Source organism: Pagrus major, chromosome 13 (genome assembly GCF_040436345.1).
Source record: "Pagrus major chromosome 13, Pma_NU_1.0".
In the NCBI taxonomy this organism is placed as follows: Eukaryota; Metazoa; Chordata; class Actinopteri; order Spariformes; family Sparidae; genus Pagrus; species Pagrus major.
The window spans coordinates 18,262,058-18,285,597 of record NC_133227.1 but is presented as its reverse complement, the minus strand read 5'-3'; the positions used below and the strand labels follow the sequence as shown (position 1 = coordinate 18,285,597).

General features: G+C 40.0%; 1 long non-coding RNA gene across 1 annotated transcript; it reads left to right on the top strand.

Annotated features, from left to right (window-relative positions):
* Positions 1 to 12,195: 12,195 nt before the first annotated feature.
* On the top strand, positions 12,196 to 15,349 carry LOC141007485 (uncharacterized). Its single transcript, XR_012180016.1, has 3 exons — positions 12,196 to 12,233; positions 12,731 to 12,756; positions 14,221 to 15,349. It is a non-coding gene; the product is annotated as an uncharacterized lncRNA (long non-coding RNA).
* The last annotated feature ends 8,191 nt before the right edge of the window (positions 15,350 to 23,540 follow it).

Here is a 23,540-nt window from a genome sequence, read left to right as displayed (position 1 = left end):
ATGAAATCAATGTTACCGTATCAGGATTCTCCTGATTGCCCAATAGCAGGCCAGTCACCCAGAGTTGCTCTGGGGACCTATTTCCCTCTGTAGAGAGAGGATGCCTGTCCCACATCCGAATAAACTCCTGGAGATGCCAATTTAGTCTTGGCAGAAATACGAAATGCAGGCAGATGATGTGAAGATCTTGATCTAGATCCAGTTGTCCCAGATCTTCGAGACGCCTGAAAGTGCTGTAGTAGCAGACTCCATCTGCTGAGGAAGCTCAGGTCCTTTGGGGTGCAGGGGGCACTCCTGACAACTTTCTATGACTCTGTGGTGGCATCAGCCATTTTCTATGGAGTAGTCTGCTGGAGCAGCAGCATCTCGGCAGCAGATAGGAAGAGACTTGATAAACTTATCAAGAAGGCCAGCTCCATCCTGGGATGCCCTCTTGACCCAGTGCAGGTGGTGGGAGAGAGCAGGATGATGGACAAGCTGTCATCGCTGCTGGTGAAGGAGTCCCACCCCCTGCAGGTCACTATCACTGCACTGGTCAGCTCCTTCAGCGACAGGTTGATACATCCCAAGTGTGTGACGGAGAGGTATCGCAGGTCCTTCCTTCCTGCTGCTGTCAGACTGTACAACCAGCACTGCTCCCAGTAGACCTCACATGTGCACTGTGCAATACTAAACTCTACACATATCCACACACTTTCTGGTTTGCACTAATTGGACAATTTTTTAATACCCATATTTATTATTTTAATGTTTGTAAATAAAAATACCAAACTGCTTATACTTACACTGTTCATATTATAAATACTATGTCATATTGTAAATACCAAGTTCATATTGTAAATACTATGTATATACGAGTTAATTCTATTTCTTATCTCTATTATATTGTTTATTTTTTACTTTTTATTATTGTTTAAGTGTGATACTGTCCTTTGGCTGCTGTGACTAAGGAATTTCCCCATTTGCGGGACAAATAAAGGATTTCTGATTCTGATTCTGATAGTTGCACACAACCATACACCACACATCACACCACAGCCTTTCAATCCTCTGGTTGTGGACACTCTTGCCTGTGATGTGGCTTCTTCTCTCTGTTTCATATTTATTGGACAGAAAAGCAAGACAGAGACTAAATCTATAATTAGTTGCTTAAGGATTTTCAAAATTAAAATTTTCCTACCAAAAAAAAAAAGAATAACCTTAATGATAGAAATTTTGAGACAAGTAATATTCACTACAGTTGTTTTAGGCATGCTTATACAAGATCCCATAGAGAGAATGGGCAGAAATAAATTATCTTACCAGGTCCACGTTGTGGATGTTCCAACATGTATCTTGCCACATCAACATTTTCCCCGCCCTTGTCACTTCTGACACAGTGGGGCAAACCATGCCGATTCACAGCTGTCAGGAAACACTCAAGAACTGTTGCTGCCCTGTTGTTTGCATTACCCCTGAGGAACATAATGCGTCGGCTGTATCCGTCGATTCCTCCATGTATGACAATTCTCCAGCTGTGAGAAGAAAAATACTTAGGAGGGAATAATAAACAATTATACATCATAGAACCCCTAAACCCTATTATTTGAAACTTAAATTAAAAAATTGACAAAAATTTAAAGCCCCACTGCATACTTTCTCAACCGAACTAATTTAAGCGTTAGAAATACTGTTAATAGTATGAATGTTGCCTCAGCTGAAGCCGGACTCGATTCAGGTCAGCTGAAATAGAATTATGGGACTTCCTTGTGCGAGTAGGAACACCGCTCTTCCGGTAACTTCGCCGATCTCCAAAGGCCGAGCTGAAGGCTGGAGTGACTGCTCATATCATATCGTATCATCAACTTATCATGGCCAAGTAGCGTCCCTCCAGCTCTGTAGCTCTTCTTGGCACAGGTTTTCATCAACAATGGTGTTGACAGGCAACTGTACTGTAATACCAACCAGCTAATAACTTACAATATGTAAAAATCTTCTACGGCTAACTGTAAGCCTCGCCCCCTTTCTTGAAAAAAAAAAAAAAAAAGAAATGTGGAGTTTGTGTGTAATGAGGAGATTTGTTGAAGAATGAGGCAAAACAATTTTTTCTAATATTAATCGTGAAAAGGCACAAACCATTTATAAAAAAAATTGTTTAACATTTATCTCCTTAAAGAAATCTTAGAGCCTAACACAAAAAGTAATGTTTAATGGTGTTAAGTATAGATTTTCTTACCGGATTAATTTATGGTTGCCGTCAATGTGCCAGAGAGACAGGGGACCCGGGACAGAGTATGGAACCCTAGGAGTGGTGTTGAGTTGGAGCCCACGAAGGAAATTTCCGACAGGATCAACAGCTTTTAAACACTGGCGCACCCTGTACTGCTGGACTCTTGATGAAGAATAAAGATGATCAAATTAACACTAAATGCTCAGTGGTTTAAGCAGAGACAGATATAGACAAGTTATTTCATTATAGAGGAAATGAGACAGTAACTAACCTGATTCCTTTTGAACAGAGATACCCAGTCACTGTTCTGATTCCTGCGTTTGGGCAGTGAGATATGTAGTCTGCTATCTCTCGCCCAAGTTCATCATCTGAGATAGCAGAATAAGTCTGACGCACAGACAGTCCATATTCTGTCATCCGCCTTCGTACAGTTCTCTTACTGACGCCGAAGATTTTGGCAATATCTGTGACTTTGAATTGTTTTTCCAAAAGGAATTGGAGCTGTTCACTTGACATGAAAGAATTGCAGCCCTCAACCTCCATAATTGCCATGTGCAATAGAGAGAAGATGTGCTCCTCATTAGCAATGCTCAGTTCCCCGAAAGCACCTAAAATCGCTAGGAGATCACCGATGCCCTCCAAGCTGATAAGGATGCGATCTGTCTCTACTTGGGGCACTTGCAGTTGGTTGCCCAAGTCATCCAAGGTATCTGCTATATATCGCAACACCTCCTGTGGACTGAAAAAGAAAAAGGATATCAGTTACAAAACTTTGTATGAAATCGGGCAGGGACTTGGATAAAGACACTGACGACGGTACAACATTCAAAATAAAAATAATTACTTAAAAAACTTTTTTTTTTTTAAACTTACCTAGCCATCTGTTGAAAAGAGTTGTATGATTGCAATAAGAACCAGGCATAAAATGTTGAAGCAAAGTTGAGAGCACAACCATCTAGCAAGACGAAGAGGCAACCAAAGTTCTTAGCGTCTCTGCTTTAACTTCAAAGCTACTCCCATGAAGAGTCAAGTCAAGTGAAGAGATCTTCATTGTCCCCGGAGGGCAATTTGTAGTGCCTTGCGTAAGTTTAGGGACGGACTTCCGCCGTCACTTTTAAGAAACGGAAGTTGTTTATCTTTTTTTTTTTTTAAGTATCGTCAAGATACAAACATTAAAGGCACATTGGTGATAGATAGTGTTGAATCAGCTATCTTGATCAACAAAGAACAAAAAGAAAGAAAAGAGAACGTTAGGGTAAGTCCAGCAAAGAAAATAACCTTAGGGCATTTTTGCTTTTCATGTAGTGCACAGACTTTTTTATATATTCTGAGTTCGTGTATCCATCCATTGAAGTGGGGTTGGGAAAATGAAAGGGAGTTGTTTATCTTGCAAAAGGAAACATAAATATGTGTGAATGTAATCTGTCAGAGCTCGAACATGAATAATTAAACTCTAACTATTAATGCAATGTTTCCCCCAATGTCGGTTCATTCCTCTTCGATACGGACCTAGGAACGTTTTGCAATCACTGGTTTCTCGTAGGACCGGTCAAAGTGTGAGCCACATCCGGTTTACGTTCCGGTTTTGGTGCTAGCGAGTCGCAAACGCGAATGGATTGTCTTATTTGAGGTAAGGTATAGTAAAATAAAAATACATGTCTGTTTATTGTTTGTCTATGGAGCTAGCAAAAGCAAATAGATTACTTTTGACCAATATTTTTGAATATATTTGAAGTTTTCCGTTCGTCGAGAATTCGCGACGTTCGGCCATATTGGCTAAATTAGCCATAGCGGCTACATGTAAACAATACACACACTTTCTATAACAAATACAATTCTTGTATTTCTCTGTAATCACTATAGAATTAGCATGTTGTTATATGAATGCAATTTTTGCCCTTTATTTTTAAGCAGGAGAATATGCATGCATCCACGTGCTATGGAAAGGAGTACAAACCAGGGTTCCACCAGCAGATGATGGACAGTGAGACAGTGATGACGAGTACATACCTGCACAAGGTGATGAAAATAGCGGTAATAATGCTATAATACTGTACAGACTTTCAGCTTTTGTATTGTTAGCCTCATATTTGTGGATGTCACCGTGAGAACATGCTGTGTATATGTAAATACAAATGTCTGCACTTTTTCCAATAGTGTTTTTTTTTTTTAAACACCAGGTGACCACAGCAGCAGCAGCAGCAGTGATGACAGCAGCACTGAAGCAGAGGACGATGCACTTCCTAGCACAGCTACTCCTTCAAGAGCAGCTGCTATCAGAAAGAAAAGACAGAGGGTAGAGTGGGAGTCAGTGAAACCAAACTCTGCAAAAGAAGTCCCAGTGTGGAAATGGAAAGCTGCTCTTCCTGAGGCAGATGCAATAAAACTGCCCATTCAGTACTTTAGAGATTTCTTTGACACCGAGCTTCTAAACACAGAAACAGAGCAATCTATACTGCATACAAAAAAATACAAACTGTGTGCTAAAATTGGATCGTAATGAACTGGAACAGTTCATTGGCACAGTAATTTACATGAGTGTTTTGCACTTACTTCGCTCACAAATGTACTGACTGACTCACTGACTCACTGACTCACTCACTCACTCACTCACTCACACACACCACACACACCACACACACACCACACATACTGTATGCTGCATCTGGGCTGTCATTGAGGACATACACAGACAGTCAGAAACAAGTGGTTGACGTTGGCTCAACCAGGCAAGTCATGTCAGGTCCTGCACTGAACTACACACACATACACGCACATATTTGTTTTCATTGTTTTGTTATCATTGTCATGATGAAGTTTTGAATGTCTGTCATGAAACCAGATTACAATATAAATTTAAATTGTATGTTGGCATTAATAAAATCAATTTCATACCTCAGATGGGAAATGTATTTTCATTACTACTTTATTACTACTTTTATCCATTGATGCCTGTTGTTGCTTTGAATGAAATTTATAACTATTCTATGTGCTACACTCAAATTAATAATCTCCACTAATTTTTATTACATAATTGCATATAAATTCAGGAGTTAAGGGGATATGTATATATATATATATATCCCCTTAACGCCTATAGTCGCATATAATGCAGCTTTGAAAGTGCAGAGATGGTCTTTGAATTGGAATTTCCCTCCTGGGGATGATTAAAGTTTTTTATATTCTATTCTGTTCCATAAATATATATAACTTGTCTTGGCCTAGAGACACCCCAGCGTAGACATCGTTTTTCTTTTTCTTTTTTTTCTTTTTTTTTTTTTTTTAAAAATCATGTATTAGAGGATACAATTCACTTTACCTAGCTCATCCTCATTGACTATTAACATTAGATTAAATAGGTTTTTATGTCACATTCATATTCTCTGAAACTATAGTCAAGCAGGTATAATGCAGATGAGACAATGGTTCTTGGGGGGGGGGGGGGGGGGACAAACTAAGAAAAAACAAAACAAACACAACAACATGTTTGTCGTTGTTAAAGCTATAAATCTCAAAGTAAGGATGACTTAGGCTGCATAAAAAATTAGGGTACCATCAGTATCATAAGGACGCTAAAATATTTGAGTTACAGTCATTATTCATGATAGGCAATAAACACTGGTTTTCTCTCAAGTGACCCAGGAAGCTCTACTACTGTCTATCTGTCAGTTTGCCTGTTGCTCTACAACTCAACACCACACCCTAGAGTACCATTGAAAACCCTATATCTGTTTCCACCGGCATTACTGTAATATGGCGCCATCTTGTGTCACTCTTGTGACACTCACGACATATGAACAATAAAAGCTGCCAAAATCACCCCCTCTGTAAAAGAAAAGACACTTTTATTGCAGATGTTACATGTTTTATGTAGTTATAGGCTTTAACTGTGAGTTTATTTTTATTTTTATTTTTTTTTAACTACAAAAATAAATGAATAATTCATCGAATCAGTTTGATACTAATTTTTGACATATTCGAGCCAAGGGTCTGAAAAATCTCCAATCTCTTATAAGATGACATTTAAGATGACATTTTCGGTCATATTTTCAAAAACCTGGCGCATTTTACTGCCAATTAAAAAAGAAAAAGGAACATTTTGTATTTTTGAAAAGAACAGAGATTGAGTGAAAGATCTGTGAAGGGAAATTGGAATAAAATTATAATCTGATACATTCCATTCTTAAGTGGTCCATCACGTTGCCATTAAGTGGATGATCCCAGTTGTTCAGAATGACCTCCTCCATCTTCAGTGTGCCTCTCTCCATCATATCCCCTAGTCCATCAGGGAAACAGGACTGAAGTCAGGTGCCTCAGAAGGTTTGTCCTGTATCCTGGCAACGACATGCAGAACTTTACATAGAACTTCAGCAGTAGCCGTTGGTGGGATGTACACAAGTGTTGTTATGATATGAAAAAATAAGTCAAGTTTCTGGGTCACTCTTGTTGGGCAGAGATTTCCCATGATTCATCTCCACTTCCAGGCCTTCAACCCTTTCACCACCAGCATGGCAACCAGGAAATCACATCTTCATCTCATCTGGAACAGGGTGTTATCCTCCAGACTTGCTCCATTTTCAGTGAAAGAAGCTCCTGTCCTGAAGAATGTTCTCTCCATGCAAAATAATAATAATAATAATGGATTACATTTACATAGCGCTTTTCAAGACACCCAAAGATGCTTTACAGTAAACATTATTCATTCATACACATACAATGGTGGTGGTAATCTACATCTATAGCCACAGCTGCCCTGGGGCAGACTGACAGAAGCGTAAGTAGTAAAGTAAAGTAGTCATCAGTAGACAAAATACGACAAAAACATACAGAAACACAAAAAATAGAGAAACGGTTAAATAAAAACTCAGAGCTACCAGACTTGCCCTGTGAACAATGGCACCATCTAGTTGGTAAGATGTAGCCTATAGACTATCTTAAGATCCAACACAGTCTGGCTGCAGACGTCTGCACTGTGAGGTGTCCTCCACTGTCAGGTCCAGGATTTGATTCGAAGCCTCTAAACATAGAAATTCCCAGGGAAACATTGTTACAATTGGAGATGGACTTTTAAATTCAAGTAGGCTAAATAGCCTAGGATAGTGTGTCCAAAATTTTCACCGGAAGTGTAGGCTAGATTTGTGTGCAGTATGCTATAATCTATATGTGTAGTGTACGGACAAAACAAAACAAAAAAAACACTGAAGGTCCTAGGAATGTTTAATTTGCTATTTTGCAGAAAGGAACAGATGGATGGCTGAATAGTAGGCTATGCTACATAAAAAAAAAGATTGTTAGCCTACATTACTAACTCAACAACAGTAGGCTACGTTTGCAAGCACCTCATACACTAAAAACATTATACCCACATGAAAAATTAAGTGCATTGTTGCCAGTTGTTGGATATTCACAAATTGTAGGTTGATGGCTAGTCATACACAAGGATGAAAAATATTACGATATCGCCCCCCTCTGTTTACTAAAAACAGAGTGCCCCAGGCCATTAAATCCCTTAATAATAATCGATAGTCACTGTTAGTGTTGGTCAGCTCATAGCCTGCTCAGCTGGTCTGACCAGGTTAAGGCTGCGATAAACATAAAGCTGACTCACTGATGATGAGTGTTAATCTGTGTGAAAGTTGTACTGTGCTGTTTTTATCTGTGTTGTTGTTTTTTAGATGAAATGTCAAGTGATCTGCTGCAACTCAATTTCCCTACGGGGACAAATAAATTACTACTACTACTACTACTACTACTACTTGTGGTCAATTATGCTTAGCTTTATTGATTAACTTTACTGTTTCAATTTTAGGCCCTAAATGAAAAATTTTCGTCTTGGAAAATGTCTTCATTGCTGAGTAAACAAACTGAAGACATGCAGCTACTGACGACGGCGTATATGGGGCGACGTACTTAGCAACGACGTGAGTTTCACACGTCTTTGGTGACGACGTGAGTTTCACACGTCTGTGGTGGCGACATTAGTTTCACACGTTTGTGGTGACGACGTACTTAGTTCAGACGTCCAGAGCAGGCGTAAATTTGTTGGTAATTCTAACATACGCCGCCGTCACGTCGCCGCCGTCACACGTTCCTTCAGTGCACTCGCCGTGACGTCGCCGCCGGTCTCTCATCTGCTGTCCCATCCACTCCCATTCAAAAATCCACACGTTCAGACGGCGACGGGAGGGGAGGTTGCTCCTTCTCCTTCTCCTGGTAATCCATGATTTGGCACAATAAACTCGCCATAGACGTCAGTTAGCTAAGTCTGCCCCTCACGGCCAGCAGTTATGAACGGTCCAAATACAGGTTTATAGTTTCAGAAGTACATACAAAGTGGTGTTTAATGCGTACGGGAGTAAACATGAATTTATGGGCGCAGAGTTTTTCTAGTTCGGCACAGCCTTTATTGTTGGCTACCCGATGGTAACGTTGCTAGCATAACCGCTAACGCTAACCAAGTTAACTGACGAGCGCGTGAAGGAATTATGAAAGGAGAGCCGACGTCAGTTAGCTGCAGTTAAAAGCAGAGGCCCAGTGTATCTGGCTAAGACAACCAACAGCCAACGTACTAACAGCAGTTTTCAGTTCAGAGCATTGTCCCATTTATTTTAATCATATATTTTTTTCAGTTTACAGATAACTTTCCATTTAGTTTTAAATCTGTTTCTATGTGGCTGGCTCATTTGTTGTTGCTTGTGCCAAAGGTATATAAAATTAAAATAAAATACATTTGGTCGGTATAAACCAAAGGCTACAGCTTTTTGTCACAAGCAACCTTAATTTGAGTGACAAAAAAGTAGGATAATAATATACTGTATTACAGTATTAATATTGCTATTATTGTACCATACTGTGATATGTAGCTGCCTCTCTGCAGACACTACTCTGAAGACAATAAATTCAAATGAGCTGTGACACTGAACTCTCAACTTCTCTCTCCCCCCACCCCCAAACCGCTGACCCTCCTTGTGTTCCTGCTGACGTCCTGTGCTGACTCTACAGTGTGAGTACAAACACACACTCATTTTGTTTGTTATGACTGTCACCAAACTGATATAATATAAAAATATACTGTATTACAATTTTACTTTTACTACTATGATATGTAGCTGTCTCTCTGTAGACACTACTCTGAAGCCTTGCTCACTGTCTGACCCACAACTATTATCTGATTGGTTACATGAGTAATGTCCTATCAACACTGAAGGCTGCTGTGTCAGATCAAGTAATCCCTTATTAATTCAAATGACCTGTGAGAACATTGCTAGCATAATCGCTATCGCTAACCAAGTTAACTGACTAGTGCTTGAAGGAGTTATGAAAGGAGAGGCGACGTCAGTTAGCTGCAGTTAAAAGCAGAGGCCCAGTGTATCTGGCTAAGACAACCAACAGCCAACGTATTAACAGCAGTTTTCAGTTCAGAGCATTGTCCCATTTATTTTAATCATATATTTTTTTCAGTTTACAGATAACTTTCCATTTAGTTTTAAATCTGTTTCTATGTGGCTGGCTCATTTGTTGTCGCTTGTGCAAGTTATAAACCAAAGGCTATAGCTTTTTGTCGCAAGCAACCTTAATTTGAGTGACAAAAAAGTAGGATAATAATATACTGTATTGCAGTATTACTGTTAATATACTGTATTACAGTATTACTGTTACTTCTATTGTACCATACTATGATATGTAGCTGCCTCTCTGCAGAAACTACTGATTGGTTACATGAGTAATGGCCTATCAACACTGAAGGCTACTGTGTCACATCAATGAATCTCTTATCTATTTAAATGAGCTGTGATATGGAGCTAAATCGGGGTCAAATGTTTTGTACTTGAAAAAGTAAAATTTGAAACTGAAATTTCAAGTTTTGATCTTGAATTTTGAAAAATACATCAACGTATTCAAAATTTAAAAAAAAAATGTACAAGAAGTTTTTTTTTTTAAGGTTAAAAATAATTATGATCAACTCTGGTAATTCTTTTGAATAAATCATTTATTTTCATTTTTCACTTTCATATGTTTTGATATTTGGGATCCTATTTCTTTCAGTTGCATGTTTTATCTTTTCAGATTCAGATCTTAGTTTTTTTACAGTTTCAAATCTTTTTCAGTTTCAGATCTTTGTTTTTCAGTTTCAGATCTTTGTTTTTCAGTTTGAGACTTTTGACCCTGATCTAGCGTGGGGGGCGTGGCATCAACTGAGAGGGGTGTGGAATCATGACAGACAGCTTAACCAAAAGGCTACAGACCTTCCCCTATCATGTTGCCTTCAGGGAACGTAGGATCTAAAACGATTCGGCTACGCCACATGATTGGCAGTGAAAAAACTGCTGTCAGTGACAAACTTCCATTTGCACACCATGCACGAATATCCTGCACGGCTAAATGTGTTTTAATTTCCAAAGCTGTTTAGACGTGAGATGTGGAAGCTGTTTTAGACAGTACTGAGGACCAATTGTAGTACAGGAGCGACAAAATCACGCCAGATTGTGCACAGACACCCACACTTTAAGTACTGAAATGTCCGACACGTAGCACTGGACCCAGCACACAGGTGAGAAAAGTAAGGTTGGGAAATCGTGATAAATATCAAAATGAGAGGTCGTTTTGTGGTTTTTTCAGCACCCCATGCATTCCTGCAACCACAAAACAGCACTACCTTTATTCAAATTAACAGCATTATCTGTGTTTTTCATGCAGTACATAGGCTAACGTTACTACCTACTACTGCGTTAGCAGCTACTCGATGCTAACGTTAGCCCTATGCTTAACCTCTAGCTTTGACAATTCACCACTTAAAAGATGTCAGAAACATTGTATGTTGTTACAAAACGACCTCTCATTTTGATATTTATCATGATTTCCCAACCTTACCTGTGTGCTGGGTCCAGCAGGTGAGCCAGTGGAACTGGACGCCATTGCCAGCAGACACTGCGAGGCATTCACAGTGCTACGTGGAAATCGGACATTTCAGTGCTTAAAGTGTGGGTGTCTGTGCACAATATGGCGTGATTTTGTCGCTCCTGTACTACAATTGGTCCTCAGTACTGTCTAAAACAGCTTCCACATCTCACATCTAAACAGCCTTGGAAACTAAAACAGTTTTAGCCGTGCAGGATATTCGTGCATGGTGTGCAAATGGAAGTTTGTCACTGACAGCAGTTTTTTCACTGCCAATCATGTGGCGTAGCCGAATCGTTTTAGATCCTACGTTCCCTGAAGGCAACATGATAGGGGAAGGTCTGTAGCCTTTTGGTTAAGCTGTCTGTCATGATTCCACACCCCTCTCAGTTGATGCCACGCCCCCCACGCTAGATCAGGGTCAAAAGTCTGAAACCGAAAAAAAGATCTGAAACTGAAAAAGAAAGATCTGAAACTGAAAAAAAGATTTGAAACTGTAAAAAAACTAAGATCTGAATCTGAAAAGATAAAACATGCAACTGAAAGAAATAGGATCCCAAATATCAAAACATATGAAAGTGAAAAATGAAAATAAATGATTTATTCAAAAGAATTACCAGAGTTGATCATAATTATTTTTAACCTGAAAAAACTTTTTGTACATTTTTATTTTTATTTTGATTACGTTGATGTATTTTTCAAAATTCAAGATCAAAACTTGAAATTTCAGCTTCAAATTTTACTTTTTCAAGTACAAAACATTTGACCCCGATTTAGCTCCATACTGTGACACTGGTTTTCTGAAGTTAACTGAAAATCTCTTGCTCGATGTCCTGCCCAAGTTGCAATAAACATGATAGATCATATGATTTAATATGACACCAAGCACATCCAGTTTTGCCACAAAATTTTGTGTGCAAGTGTGTGTGCGTGCGTGTGTGTGTGTAACTCCAAACCAAACAAACAGAATGGAGAAGCAGCGTGACCTTAATACCAACAAAATGATAAATTCAAGTATACACAGAGCTGAGATGGAGAAGTATTTAGTTGTGATTTGTAGTTAAACTAATATATGTTTCCTCTCATAGATATAGAGGACATTGACCAACGCCTGCGTTTTTGCCTGGTAAGTATGGAAGCTGCAACAGCCTACTTAAATTGACAGTAACACAGTTTAGTATCTCAAACTGTTTAATCTTGTTTGGATTCACACATGATTTATATATTTTGTGATTTCTGTATTGTTATAATTTATGTCTCAAAATAAAGAAATTGGGCAAGTTACTTTAAATTAATAGTTACAGTTGCTTCTCTCAAAAGTAATTGAATTACTTTAGCAATTGCTGCATATAAAATAATTAGTTACTCACATACACACACAGCTCAGCACTGTATCGAAGGGCTGATTTTGTGGTAATGTCATTCATGGCACAGACTGATTTTAGTGAAGCACAGGCAACATACATTGTATACAGTGTACACAGCTCACTGTACAGAGAGCTGAGATGGAGCAGTATTAATGCCCTTAATTGAAATGAGTTGTGAGGTTGGTTTTCTTTAGTGAATTGAAAATCTCAATTTCTCTCTCCCTCACTCGACTGAACTTCATTGGATTCCTGCCAGCCTTTGACTCCTGCAAACTCCGAAGCGTAAGAGCACACAGAGACATTATGATTGTTTTAAACTGATATTTCATGGTTTTACAATTTAGGATGAGTTCCCATTCAAATAAACTTTGTCGATGGGAATCACGTACACACTTTATATAATCAACAATAAATTAAACACTGTGAAAAACAATTTGATCCAGATACATTTGAGATGTGACCCCCTGATTTTCTGAGAAGAAAGTAAGCAACATGTCTTTCTGTCTCTATCCATGCTATGTCCATGAATAATAATTTATAACTAAATACATTTAAAAGAACGTTTGCATTTTTCTGTACTGTTTTTTTTCTTTTCAAGATTACATAACAAACTCCCTGAACACAGAATGTTATGGATCAAACTATAATGGACTTACTTCATACAATTAGGGCTCGGCATTATGGACCAAAATTCATATCGTGGTATTTTCAGGCTGATTGTCAACACAAGCTAGATATATCTCAGCATTTTCTACACAGTGGGCTGAATTATCAGTTGTAACCAAAACCTCATTTGATATGTCGCAAAACTTTTAAACAGACTGTGACACATCTACACAACATGTAAATTCAAATCTATAAATTCATTTAAAAAACTAGCAGGCCTGTAAGTTAACTTTTTTTCACTGGTGCTACGTGCTGATCTGATTAGAGTTTTGCAGCACAAGACACAAAACCATAGCTTAATAATTGTGTAATTGTATGAAGTAAGTCCATTATAGTTTGATCCATAACATTCTGTGTTCAGGGAGTTTGTTATGTAATCTTGAAAAGAAAAAAATAGTACAGAAAAATGCAAACGTTCTTTTAAATGTATTTAGTTATAAATTATTATTCATGGACATAGCATGGATAGAAAGAGAGAGAGAGACGATCAGCGTTTTTATGAAATGCTTGTATCTTCTTTGCACTGTATTTTTATAAACACATTTGTAGCTTGCATCCAGGCACTGTTTCTCTGTCACACTCACTCACAAACAAGCACACAGACACTCACCTGACTCAGACAAACAGTTGTGTGTCTCTCTCATGCACACACAGCTCAGCACTGTATGGGTGGGCTGCTACTGCGGTAATGTCATTCATGGCACAGATTTTGGCCTTGCATGGGCAAACATACACTATATCAGGGTTGGCACTCTGTAGTGACTTGACCATAAGCACACACTTTCTAAACCTATTGGCTACAGCAGCTGCTTCAACACACTCTTGTGAAATTGTAGTGAAATAAATGAGACCTCAAGACAAGCCCTAATGAACTGATGCATTTCATGACTACTGGTTTTCACATTTCAAATGAATGTATGGGAATCCCTGCTGGTCGATAATTTATCAGCATGATTTATTATGTGCATCCCCAATGTTTTTACATCATGTTCATGTTTAGCTCAGGGTAGAAGCTACTTGAGTTTTTTTTTCTTATATTCCAACAGCAGTCTAATTGATCTTTCCCATTTTGTCTTACAGGTGCCTTGCTGATTTTCTATCTGTTGCCTGGAACTCTGAGAGTACCTACACTCTCACGCTCTCTCTCCCTTTCTGTCCAATCAGGGTTCAGTTCCTGATTGTTGTTATCAAGCCTCTATCTTTGACTGGAACCCTGAGAGTGTTCTCACACTCTCACGCTCTCTCTCTCTCTCTCTCTGTCCAATCAGGGTTCAGTTCCTGATTGTTGTTGGATCTCTATCTTTGACTGGAACCCTGAGAGTGTTCTCACACTCTCACGCTCTCTCTCTCTCTCTCTGTCCAATCAGGGTTCAGTTCCTGATTGTTGTTGGATCTCTATCTTTGACTGGAACCCTGAGAGTGTACTCACACTCTCACGCTCTCTCTCCCTTTCTGTCATATTGGACGTGTTGGCTTTTTGGTTTCACCTCAGATGTTGGCTTCACCTCACTTGTTGGCTTTTTGGCTTCACCTCAGATGTTGGCTTCACCTCACATGTTGGCTTCACATTTTGGTTTTTGGTGACATCATATTTTGGCTTCACATCTCTGTTTTTGGTGACATCACATCTTGGCTTTTGGTGGCCTCACATTTCACAAGTTTGATTTGAACTCAGGATTTTCTTAGTTGACAAGCATTACAACCTTGATCAGCTTTTGACAAGCATTTACCAGCATTTTAACTGCTGAAATTAATTCTAATTAATTTGATAGTTAAGTAAAGCTTTGAAATAATTGATTTGAACATTGATAAATTGTCAGAAGATATTGGATAATTTAATATTGCACTGACATTTTGGAAAACAATATACACAAGAAATATTTGGAGTGAAAATCCATATTTGTACTAGAAAATTGAAAACAAACAGGTTGTTAAAAACAAACACTGTTTTTTCATTTTTCAAAAGTTTGAGTTTACTCAACTAGTGGGAATAAGTGTAAAGGTAAAACCATATTATACAGTGCATTAGTTGTCCCAGACTTACATCTAATTCTACTTCATCTTTAGCCCTGCTCACATCATTTGAATCAATAAGTGTTTTATTGTTGTTTAAACCTGTTGTAATAAAAAACTTTATTGCTGTTGTTTTCTTGCTGTTGTTTGAAGAAGCTGTATTTGATTCTGATATTTAAATATAAACCTGAATACATTTCTTTGGTCTTATACATTAAGTTTGTTAAGGAATAAGATTTGGATTGCTGTCACTGAAAAGTATAGTACTAGCCTACAGCTATTCTCAGTTGAATACCACATTTGAGCATTAGTACATATCTCTTGATAGTGCTTAAAAGCATTGAATAAACAGTAAAACAAACAATAAACTTCAGTTTTACCTGAGCATACGTTTAGCCCATTTCTGCAAGCTAAAAAAAGGTTTTCTGAAAAAAATAATTGGTTTGAATCTACAACAATGCCTAGGAAAAGTAAGAAGTCCCAAGCTGCACGCCTGCGCTGGCAGAAATCAGGTGAGATGCACTGTGCTACAACAGCTGAACAGGAAGCAGGTGTTGGTCCCCAGAGCAGTGGAGAGGTCATGACGTCTGCAGCATCTCATGTTCCAAGTGTCAACCAGGGAGGTCAACATGATGCATTGTGCTCACCACGCATTTCTTATGCTGACATGGTAAAGACCACACTTAACAGTAATGACCCAAGTGTAACAGCTACTTTAAAAGCTAACCAGGTAAACCATTCAGGTGATGTGCCTAAGCCACAGGTCTCTTATGCTGACATGGTAAAGAGGGGACGTCACAGTAATGATCCCATAGAAAAAGTTGGCTCCTATGCTGTAAGCTATTCGGGTGATGTGCACAAGATCTCACATTCTGACATTGTAGAGGCAGATCTCAGTGTAGCAGGGCCATCCAATGCAGATTATGTGAACCTCACAGAACAGTCTTCTGAAAAACACGTCTGTGCCTCACGCAGCCAGGCCTCTGTTAAATATGGCAAATTCAGGAACCAGCAGTGTACCTGTAACTCATTAACCTTTCTTGCATTTCTCTATGAGAATGAAAACATCACCAGAGCAGACCTTGACCTTGTTTTGGATAAGGGTAATGTGTTGTATAAAGAAGCCAGGAAAAGGGTCCCTGATCACAGCCATTTGACTACTGATGAGCTACCTGATAAGGTTCGTACACGCAGGCACAGACTTCATGCAGACATGAAAATACTTTCAAGATACGGGACGTTTGGCGAACCTTTACCTGGAGCTGTAGATTACTTTCTGGACCTTGAGGCAGGACTGAGCTGTTTGTTATCAGAGGTCCAATATGCACTGCTGCTGATGAGATCGTTGTGTATTGCAGTTTTCAGAACCAGGTCAGGCAGATACGGTTTCTTTGATCCACACTCCAGAACAGCCAAAGGTTTGCCTATACCCCTGGGTTCGGTCATGGCTGGTACAGCTGTCATGCTGACATTCCCACATCTCAGTGCCATGATTGACAGGCTCATGAAGCAACACAAGATGATGGACATACATTCCTCCTGTACCTACGAGTTGAAGCCTGTGGAGTTTTACAATGTGAACACAACACACCTGAATAGAGCCATGCCAGACACACACAGTCCACCTACCACTCAGACTGCTGCTCTATCAACTGCTGTGCTGGATGATGCTCTTCAGAAGGAGGCAAGCCTGAGTGCTCCAAGGTTAACCACTGTTGTTACTGATGTCTGCAATAACACTGTACATGAAGCATGCACTGATATGGAAACTGAACCAGAGCCATTGAGCCAATTCACTTTGAATTCAGACACATCACATGATGCTCCTCAAAATGAATCAAACTCTTCTGCTCCAATAATTGATACAGTGGTGAGTGATAGTGCCTTACATGACAATTCTCATAAACTGTCGAAACTTAGTAGGCAGGCAAAAAGAAAATATAAGAGGAGACTTTTGTGCTCTGGAAAGGTATCTCAAAGAAAGGAGAATCAAAAGAGGAAAGAAAAGGAAAAGTATGCTTCTGACAAAACATTCAGAGCAAAGAAAAAATCTTCTGCAAACAGGCAAAATTCTGATGAAGAACTCAGGCAAAGAAAACAAGCAAATTCCAGAAACCGTTATAGAAAAAAACCTGAATTACGACAAAAGAAGAGAAATAATATAACAACTGCATATAGAGAAAATCCTAAATGCAGACAGAAACAAAAAGACTACATAACAAACCAGTACAGAAACAATCCTGAATTTAGAGAAAAACAGAAAGACTTCATAACGAAACAGTACAGACTTAATCCTGAATTCAGAGAAAAACAAAGAGGCTACATAACGAAACAGTACAGACTTAATCCTGAATTCAGAGAAAAACAAAGAGGCTACATAACGAAACAGTACAGACTTAATCCTGAATTCAGAGAAAAACAAAAAGGCTACAGAATTAAACAGTACAGACACAATCGTGATTTCAGAGAAAAACAAAACCAGTACTTTATGAACCGATACAGAAATGATGTTGGCTTCAATAGGAGACAGCGATTTTACTTTGCACAGTGTTGTATACATGACCAAGCTCTCAGGGTAAAACACAGACAACTAATGAGACAACGAATGCGAGAGAGGCGTAACAACAATCTTGCATTTAGGAGTATGCATAAGATGAGATGTGCAATGAAAATAACAAGGAAATACAGAAAAATACATAGACAAGCACATGAGAGTGACAGAGAGGCTGAAAACCCCTTGATCAACGAGGCCATATCTGTTTTCAGATCACAAATAAAGGCTGGTCCCACATTTTGTTGCACAGTGTGTCATAAGGCTTCATTTCCAAACCAAATTCAACGCTGCACAAGGTCAAATTATGTAACAAACCCAGATGTGGTTGAAGCATGCCTGACTGGAAAGTATGTTCATATTTGTGACGAAGGCTGCAGAAATGAACAGTGCAAAGTGCCTGATGAGAGAAAGACAGAGTGGATTTGTCACACCTGCCATAGTCACCTTAAAAATGGAGCCATGCCTAGCCTTGCTGTAGCTAACAACTTGGAGCTCACTGATATTCCACCTGAACTGTGTGATCTCAACATATTGGAAAGACATCTAATTGCCAAGTGCATAACATTTGCAAAAATTATTCCTCTTCCTAAAGGACGACAGCAATGTATTCAAGGGAATGTTGTCTGTGTTCCATCTCAGATTGAGGAAACTGTTAACGCTCTGCCAAGACTGAGAAGTGAGTCTCAGGTCCTGAGAGTAAAACTAAAGAGGCGGTTGTGTTACAGAGGTCATCAGCTGTTCCAGACTGTTACCTGGTCTAAACTGGTGCAAGCACTGAATAAACTCAAGCACATTCACCCACAGTATAAGGACATTACTATCAGAGATGAGGCTGAGCTGTGTGACCCAACACTTCCCGATGAAGAAGATGATGATTGTGATGATGTTAATGCAACCATGGAGGATGTTGATTATGATGAAGATGACTTAATGGAAATTGACATGTGTGAGAGAAATGCACTGTGTGAGGCAGAAAATGGTCCTGAAAATGAAGTGGACAACAATGAAAAGGTAATTTGTGATGACAGCCAACCAGAGGAGCAGAATGATGATCCAGAACAAGAAGGTGACATGCCAAATGGTGGTCTTGCTCTAGAGTCATGCCTTCAGCCACGTGATGTTTCAGAGGACATATTGAGTTTTAGTGAAGGAATCTACTCTGTTGCCCCTGCAGAAGGAAATAGTCCAGTCAGCTTTTTCAAGACACCTAAACTTGAGGCCATGGCTTTCCCTGTTCAGTTCCCCACTGGTCAAAATACACTAGATGAAGAGAGACTTATCAAAATAACACCCAGTGGCTATTTCAAAACCAGGCTTTTAGGTGTTGATGATCGCTTTGCCAGAGACACAAACTATTTGTTCTTTGCACAGTTTGTGAGTGAAATACACTTGGCCACGTCCAGCATGACAATTCAATTACGTAAGGGAAAACCTTTCACCAGAGATGGACGCAAAATAACGTCAGGAATGTTGCGAGACAAACGAGAGGTTGAACGACTGGTAAAGATGCAGTCAGATTCATGCAGCCGCTGAGAGGGACACCAGCCTATTGGGAGAAAACAACGAGAGATCTGTTTGCCATGATAAGACAGCTCGGAACTCCTACTTTCTTTTGTACGTTTTCTGCAGCAGAAATGCGTTGGCCCGAGGTGATTGAAGCAATAAAACATCAGCAGGGTGAGGAAGTTGATTTTGATTAACTCGACTGGTCCGCAAAGTGTGACATATTGCGAAGCAATCCTGTGACTACAATGCGCATGTTTGATAAGCGTGTTGAGGCCTTATACAGAGATCTGATCTTGTCGCCTGCACAACCCCTTGGCAAAGTCGTTGATTACTTTTACCGAGTTGAGTTTCAGCACAGAGGAAGCCCACACATACATTGCCTGCTATGGGTAGAAGGAGCTCCTGTTTTTGAGGAAGACGATGATCGAACTATCTGTGACTTTGTGAACAAATATATCAGTGCACAGCTACCTGACCCAGTTACACAACCTGACCTGTACCAGAAAGTCACAGAAGTGCAGATGCACAGCAAAAACCACACACGGACATGTTTCAAAAGTGCTAGCTCTGGATGTCGTTTTGGTTTTCCCCAACCACCTTCCAGAAAGACAATGATAACAAGACCTGGAGATAAAGATGATCCGGCAAAACTGGCAGAAGCAAAAGAAAAGCTCAGACCACTGAACTTGCTGCTAAATGAACCTGAAACTGCCTCCCTGAGTTTAGACCAGCTCCTGGATCGATGTAATTTAACACTCAACGAGTATGAGAAATGTCTGCACATGATGAAACAATCAAATGCGGTGATAATGAGGCGTGACCCAAAAGACTGCTGGGTAAATCCATATAACGCAGCTCTACTTTCTGCCTGGGACGCAAATATTGATGTTCAGTTCATACTGAATTATTACAGTTTGATAAACTACATCTGCACATATATTTGCAAAAGTGAAAACTCTGTCAGTGAGTATCTCAAAACGCTCATTGAAAACTCCAACAGAGAAAATGTCAATGAGTGTGATGAAATGAGGGAAATCATGCAGGCCTATTCCAAAAAGAGAGAGGTCAGTGCCCAGGAGTGTGTCACCCGTGCATGTGGTATCAAAATGAAGAAGTGTTCACGCGGTGTCGTATTCATACCGACAGATGACAACCCAGTGAAAATGAGTCGCCCCATGTCAGACCTGCAAAACACAACATCAGAATGTGTACATGTGTGGATGACATCTTTGACAGACAAGTACAAAGCCAGGCCTGAAACACTAGAGTTTGAGGAGATGTGTATGGCAGACTTTGCCTCAACTTGCAGACTTGTGTATGGCCAACAGACCAAAGGTAAAAAGGTTTTTCCTCTGCTGAATGAGATGGGATATGTTCAAAAGAGAGAAACTGATAAGCCCGCTGTCATCAGATTTCACCGCACATCGCAGGAAAAATATCCCGAGCAGTTTTATGGCACATTACTGAAGCTGTACGTTCCTTACCGATCAGACGATGAACTGAAACCTTCCTTTTTACCCACGCACGAGTCATTCTACAAACGTGGCCGTGTTCAGCTACCAGGTGCTTACCGTCCAGAGTCCGTCAAACGCATTGTCAAACGAAACAGAGAGAAATATGAAAAAAACAGTGAAAAAATTGAGAGTGCAATTGAGGAGTTTGAACAGAACAGAGGTGTGATTGATGAATGGTGTAATCTGGCACCTGAATCTGAACTAGTGAGGTTGGAGTGTATTGAAGAACTGGAAGCAAGAGCGCCAGATCATGAAAATGTACAGGAGGATGTCCCAGAATATGCAAAGTGGGCTAATGCTGTAACAGAAGCCAGAGCCATCAGAGAACCCACTGCAGTTGACCCCACAGTCTTACGTCAAATGTATCAAAATCTGAACCAGAAACAGACGTGTGTTCCATGCAGTCAGAGACTGGTGCATAAAGCGTGTCTGCAATTCTTCTTTTACATAAACGGTGGTGCTGGAACAGGAAAGTCACATCTCATCAAATGCATCTACTCAGAAGCATCTAAGATACTGTGCAAACTGCCGAGACGTGCTGAGGAGGCTGACATATCAAACCCCACTGTCCTGTTGACTGCTTTCACTGGAACCGCAGCCTTTAATATATCAGGTTCAACACTGCACTCTCTGCTCAAGCTGCCGAGAAGCCTAAAACCCCCATTTCAAGGACTTGGTAATAAACTGGATGAGGTCAGATCAGATCTGCTAAATGCTGAAATCATCATCATTGATGAAGTGTCCATGGTGTCAAAGTCACTTTTTGCATATGTGGATGCCAGACTGAAACAGATTAAAGGCAGTCAAAAACCATTTGGAGGGATGTCAGTAATCGCTGTTGGAGACTTCTATCAGCTACCACCAGTGAGACACAGTAAACCTCTCTGCGTCCAAGAGCCTTTACAAATAGACCTGTGGGGACATTTTAAGATGGTAACACTGACTGAGATCATGCGGCAGAAAGATGATGTGGTCTTTGCAGAGATGTTGAACAGGATCCGCGTGAAAGACAAGTCAGATGAGTTGTCTGAAGCAGACAGAGCTATGCTGTCACAGACCATCACTGAACCAGCACTTTGTCTGACTGATGCCCTGCACATTTTTGCAACAAACAAACAAGTATATTCACACAACTCTGCTCCATTCTCATATCACTACCATTGATGCAGATGACTATAAAAAGGATCCACACAGTGGCAGAATGGCACGACAAGTCGAACCATTAAAAGGAGGCAAAAACGATTTACCAGATTCACTAAATGTTGCTGAAGGCGCACGTGCCATGCTCACCAGAAACATCGATGTCTCTCAGGGATTAGTGAATGGATCCTTTTGCACACTAGAAAGGATAATTACCTCGGAACAAAATGGTTTTACACACGTCACCATGCTTGGGCTCAAGACGGATGATGAAAGAGCTGGAATGCGTTACCGCAATAGAGCACCAGGAGGACCCGATAATCTTGTGTACATATGAAACAGAAAGGAGTGGTACGCAGACAGTTTCCCCTTAAACTTGCCTTTGCTTGCACAATACATAAGGTTCAAGGTATGACAAAGACATCAGCTGTAGTCTCACTGAAACACATATTTGAACGTGGCATGGCTTATGTGGCTATCAGTAGAGTGACCTCTCTCAGTGGACTGCACATGCTGGATATAGACGAGAGCAAAATCTATGCAAACCAAGACGTCACTGCAGCCTTAGAGACCATGACACATGTCAACTTGGACAACATGATGCCTCTTCTCCATTTCAAACAAACATTGAGCAGACATGACACTCTGACCATTGTTCACCACAACACAAAAGGACTGCCATCACATGTGAATGACATCAAGAGCCATCATGAACTGTGTCTTGCAGATGTTCTGTGTCTCACGGAAACCCACCTACAAGGCTTCTTTGTTGCACACAGCCTCCATTTAGACGGCTACAATATGTTCAAGCGCAACAGACACATGTCGTACACAAATCTCCCACAAATGGCAAACAGAGGTGGTGGCGGAGTTGCTGGTTATGTGAAAAACCGCTTTCAAGTGCGTGAAAAACAGTATCTACATAATATGACTGATCTTGAGTTTGTGGCTCTGAAGGTTGAAACCCCTGTGAGTGCACTGTTTGCAGCCGTGTACAGACCTCCAGACTACAGCATTGCATCATTCCTGTCAAACCTGATAAGCCTTTTGGATTCACTGGAGATCATGGATTGCCACCCCATCATTGTCTGTGGCGATTTCAATGATAATCTCTTATCCAACGGAAGTATGCCAATACTGGAGCTGTTTTGGTCTAGGGGATATGCCCAACTAATCACTGCTGCAACCACAGAGAAGAACACACTGCTGGACCTCATTTTCGTCTCTCAACCACAACGCTGTCTCAATTCAGGTGTCTTGAAAACGTGCATCTGAACTTGCTACCCTGTAGGGGGGAATTTTTTTTTTAAAATAGTAATCATTAGTGTGGGGTTTCAGCTGGTAGGTATACTAAAGGTTATTTCACCATTGTATACTAAGCTTTGGGCTAATGTAAACCCTTCTGAAAAGCAGTTATGGATAAGCCAAGTGCTGAGACTGTGCACTCAAAGCTGAGGGTATGGTCTTGAGAATGTCCTAAACACATGGCTTGGATATGAGCCTTGTCACATGATTTGATTGGGAAACAAACCTGGAGACCTGAAGTCACAAAAGTGACGTAAACTCCATGTTTTTTGGAGAAATCTTTAAAAAGTAAAGGTGAACCCAGCTCTGACTGAGATGGACTAACACCCAATTGAAATCACAGTGTTGACTCGACTGTCAGTCCAGGG